Source organism: Phocoena phocoena, chromosome 1 (genome assembly GCF_963924675.1).
Source record: "Phocoena phocoena chromosome 1, mPhoPho1.1, whole genome shotgun sequence".
Lineage (NCBI taxonomy): Eukaryota > Metazoa > Chordata > Mammalia > Artiodactyla > Phocoenidae > Phocoena > Phocoena phocoena.
In genome coordinates this window covers 25,364,069-25,369,499 of record NC_089219.1, presented here as the reverse complement: position 1 = coordinate 25,369,499, position 5,431 = coordinate 25,364,069, and positions in this window count along the sequence as shown.

Genomic DNA, 5,431 nt, shown 5'->3' with positions numbered 1-5,431 from the left:
GGAAATGAGGCAGCGCGCGTGCGCAGACAGTACCGGCACCGCCCTTGGGTTTCTCCGCGGAGAACAAAGTCCCTGGTCGGGCCACGGCGCCTGCGCACCGCCGCGGAGCCCGAAGAAGTCGCCTCCCCGCTCCCCTTTTTCCTCCGAGCCCGCCAGGCCGGAGCCTTGTGCGCGTGCGCGGGTGTCCGCGGGCTCCGTTAGTTTCTTTTCCTCGTGACTCGGCGCTAGAGGGACACGTGTCTCCTCCCACTTATGGCCGAAAGCGCGGAGGGGGCGGGGGCTGTGGAATGTCTTTGTCTGCGCGCGGGCCCGCGGCTTGTGGGGCGGGAGACCTGATGCTCGCGGGGCCACGCCTCCTCCAACGGCTGAGCTGTGGAACTCAATGGGGTGGGGGAGGGGGGAGGGGAGAGGGGTCACTGAAGTATGGAAATGAAACAAGACCCGCCTGGGGGACGCGGGAGAGGAAGGAGAGAGAATTGGGGCTGTTTGGGCAGAAAGAGAGGAGGGAGAGATTAGCGTGGAGAAGGGAAGACTAAAGGAGAGTCTGACTCAGAGTTGAGGGGTGGAGAAGGGAAGCTTAGAGGGGGACGTTGAGGAAGGACGGGTCAATGGAAAGACTGAAGGCTATTGGAGGAGTTAAACTAAGAGGGAGGGTTCAGATCGGAGACCTGATACCTAGCCAGGAAAAGGGCCCCAGACCAAAGCAGGGAATCCAAGGAGTACGTATCCCATGGTTTCCAATATAGTAGGTTCTTAAACGTTAGCCGTTGTTGATCAGAGAAGTCGTCTTAAAGGGCGAAGCATTTTAGCTCTCTACATATAGTACTGCTTTCTGCAGACGTGTTTCTTCCACAAAAACATGGGGTAGAGGCCAGCTGCGTAATCATTAGGGTGGCGCCTTCTACGGATGTGAGTGCTAATCCTCCTGCCCTTCACGATGAAATCATTCCACACTTGCTCAAAGAGACAGACCCTTACCGCTGCTCTCAAGGCCAAGGTATAGTGGACAGTCTCCCACAGCGTTCTCCTCATCCTGGGGTGCTATATGCAAATGAAAGCTAGGTCTTTACTTTCCCATAAACTCTCAAACACCTGGTACCTTCTCTAACCCTTTCCTTCCCTCCACAGATTTTTGCTTCCCTCATTGAAAGCACTCGCTCCCATCCCTTCTCCTGGATCAGTTCCCCTAATAAGCCCACACTTTTCAAAAGCATTTCTGGAAATTGTCTTCTTGGTGCCTGGAAACTGCTGATATTTAGATCTGAAACTTAGAAGCCTTCAGCTAGGGAACATTAGGGGCTGGCTGCCTTCTTGGGGGTAGGGAGACAAATCACCAGCAGAAATGAGAACTAAACACAAATCCCTCCGTAAATTATCACATATATGTTATACATATTTATCTCCAGTGTCTAGGGCAGTACTTAACTTTGAGGTCACATAGGTAGTTTATAGTCAAGTAGGAGGGGGAAAAATGGTTTTGAATAATTGTAATGAAGAATGTAAAGTGACAGGTGTCCAAAGATAAATTAGGTGGGATTGGAGTTCAAAATGGAAGATAGATTTCGGCCAGGAGAGAATGAGTTCCAGGCGAAGCGAAGTGTGAATAAATGAGCAGAGATAAGAATGTCACAAATAGTTTAAGAAATGGGAGTAATCCAGTTGTGGACTGTGAAGAAATAGGTGAGTTGAGAGAGCAAATGCCTGGAGGAGGGGAAAGGGGATGAGGAGGGTTTATAGCTCCCTTGCAACACATTTCTGCTGCTGTCCTTGAAACTCCTGCTTGGGTGGTGGTGTTACAAATGGCTGAAGTGTCCTTGCTCTGTAATGAGATGCCTAGATGTAGGTACCTTGAGCTGAGGCTAATAAAACTTTGATAAAGAAGTGTCTGAAAAGGCATTGGGTAGTGGTATCTGTGGGTTTCTATACTAGACTCAACATTCTTTTCAGGAGGCTGCCAAACCTTTACGTACTTTGTCTAAAGGTGGGGTTGAGGCGAAGTTTGAGCTCTTCTTCCTAGTGAGACACACAAAAGGTAATCTCTGAGGTGATGGGTTGTGAGGCTGCAGTGTAGTTACCAAGTAGGCGAAGCAACAGCCTTCTGTTTGGGGGAGGGGGGCCTTCCCTGGAGTCAGGGAAGAGTAATTCCTGTCCTGAAAGCCTAGAGGTCTGGATTTCATTTCGTGTCGACCATGATATGCTGCCTCAGGTTCACCTGAAGGTATTAACAGCATGGCGTTGTGAAAAAACTGATTTTGGAGTGAGGCAGACAAATTCATAAGCCAGTGACGCCTTGTCCTCACTGTGTGTCATTAGGAGAACTACAACCTGTCTGAGCCTTCGTTCCCTCCTGTATAAAGTGGAGATAATGACATCTACCTTGCAGAATTGTTGTGAACATTAACAAATACCAGTGTAAACCTCCTGGACTTATAAGCAGAATAATAATAATTATTATTCCACTTAGTGCCTAATGAAGATTTTTGGGTGTTTCATGTTAGCTGTGGATCTGAAAGGCCTGTTCTCTAATCTGTCTCGTTTTCACTGACTATAGCTAGACTTTGTTTTGGGGTGGGGGAGGGAGAAGTTCCTTCTACCCTATTTTCTCCCTTCATTGAGTTACTGTGGTGTGGGACGCAGGAGCAATTGAGAGCATTGTGATTCAGATGGAGTTAGGTCCAGATCGGGCTCTTCCTCTTACCTGCTGGATAATTGAGCACATTACTCAAATTTGCTCAGCCTCTGCTTTCTCCTGCTTGATAAAAAAGGGGTCATAACAATCCTACCTTTGGGCTGATAGAATTAAAAGTGATAGTACTTGTAAAGCACTCAGCACAGGAACTGACAGTTAGTAGGTGTTTGATAAGTGATAGCGGCCACTGTTATTACTATACACTTTATTGAGTACCTTATTGCATACTTTCACTTTCATGTGAGTCCCTAACTGAGGGGCTGGAGGATTTTTTTTTTTTTTTTTTTTTTTTTGCCTGTAGCTGCTTGACCTGTGCTTGACCCACCAATGGAGGATCTATCTGTAGCCCCGTCCGCCTCCCCTGCTTCACAGACGGTTTCCAAGAGAAGAAGGGCTCCAGCCCTGGGTAGTTTCTCTTCTCGGAAGGAAGTGCCAAATATGTGGAGGGTGTGGAAGGAGAAAGCAAGACTGAGAATATTTAATTTTTTTTCTAAGATTTTTTTTTTATTATAAAAATATACGCTTTGAGTATTTGACATCTCTGTGCTTCATTTCTTCTTCTATAAAATAGGGCTAAACTACTACCTGGGAATTCCCTGGTGGTCCAGTGGTTAGGACTCTGCACTTCCACTGCAGGGTGCACGGATTCGATCCCTGGTCGGGGAACTAAGATCCCGCATGCCGCATGTTGCGGCCAGAAACAGAAAATAAACAAACAAAAAACTACTACCTACTTCATAGGGCTCTTATGAGGGCTTAAAGAGTGCATTTATATAAAGTAATTAGAGTAATGTCCAGCAGATTATAAATACCAAATATTACATTTTATTATAAAAGATACATGCTTCTAGTTTTAAGAAAAATCTAACTATAAAAAAGGCATAAAGTGGAAAGTAAAATTCCCGTTAAATCCTGACCCATTCACTTGACTGCCCTTCTCTAAAGACACTATTCGGTGGTTGCTTGTGTAGCCTTCCAGACATTTTTATTGCATCTATTGTATATGTAAGTCTATCTTTTTTTTTTTTTTTTTGTGGTACGCGGGCCTCTCACTGCGCTCTAGAGCCCGTGCTCCGCAACAAGAGAAGCCACTGCAATGAGAAGCCCGCGCACGGAAACGAAGAGTAGCCCCCGCTCACTGCAACTAGAGAAAGCCCCCGCGCAACAACGAAGACCCAACGCAGCCAAAACTAAATAAAAATTAAAACAATAAGTCAAATAGAGACATGGAAAATATATTTTTTAATTTATTTATTTATGCGTTGGGTTCTTGGCACGCGGGCTTCAGTAGTTGTGGCACGTGGGCTCAGTAGTTATGGCTCACAGGCTCTAGAGCGCAGGCTCAGTAGTTGAGGCGCATGGGCTTAGTTGCTCCACGGCATGTGGAATCTTCCTGGACCAGGGCTCGAACCCGTGTCCACTGCATTGGCAGGGGGATCCTTAACCACTGTGCCACCAGAGAAGTCCCCTCTACTTCATTTTTCACGGTAGCATATTATTCCACCAAGTACTTCTCAATCCGTTCCCTTCTGATAGAAATATAGGTTGATTCCAGCTTTTCAGTATTGCAAATGATGCTGCAATGAGCCCCACCATCTTTGTGCATTAATATCAATATATCTATGGGATAAGTTCCTAGAAATGACACAGAAAGACTGTGCCAAGCAGCAGGATAAGCAGCATCCTCTTCTCGTACCTCCTCAATCAATTCTGGGTACTCTCTTCCCATAGTTTTGTTTTTTTAAACCTGATTTTATTTTATTTTTTCATGGAAAGGCATTTTATTTTAAATGCAGCAGTGTGTGCATGTCAATCCCAAGCTCCCAGTCTATCCCTCCCCCACCCCAGTAACTGGTAACCATAAGTTCGTTCTCTAAGTCTGTGAGTCTGTTTCTGTTTTGTAAATACGTTCATTTGTATCATTCCATTGTGTACATGTACCACATCTTCTTTATTCCCTGCCCATAGTTTTAGTCTTTGCCAATGTGGTAGATGAAAATGGCATGAGGGTCAACACTGAGTAAGAGAGTTCATGCCCTCAAGGAGCTCACTGTAGAGTGAAGGGAACAAATATATAAATCAAGAGTTAGTAGTGTGAAAAGTGTTATCACAGAGGACCGTACAAAGAGCTGAAGGAATGCACCGGAAGGAGTGACTGGTCAACTGCCAACGTAAATGAGGAAAGTTGGATTTGGGGGGAAGATGCCAGGTGGAGTGGGGGCAGGGCATTTAAATGTTGGCACTTCAGCAGAGCTTGGTTCTGTGCCTGTTCTCCCTCCTCCATGATCTGGAATGTAGATCTCTAACCCAAACTTCTGAGTTCCAAATCCAGGTAGCCAATTGCAGCCCTGTTACATCCCCATTTCAATGTCTCAGAGACCCATCAAACTCAACATGTCCCCAGTAGAACTCAAACTTCTGCCATGAGCAGTGCTGCTTCAGGGCTCAGATGACTTGAGAAATTAAATCCTTCAGTTAGACCCAGTCCTGCTCCAGCACGTCAGAGCATCAGGGCCAGCAACACTTAAGGAGGCATCCACTTTCAGGGCCATCTCCTTGCTTGCCTCACTCTAGTCCAGGGGTGTTCTTAGCGTTCCCACAGAAGGCACCCTTGGTAGGGGCAGTGGGCAGGGACAAAGGGGGTCAGAGCAGGGCTGATGTGCCCAATGACTTGACCCCACTGCTTAGTCACACAGTCATGTGTGAAAAGTCCCTAGAAATGTCCCAGAAATACTTGAAGGG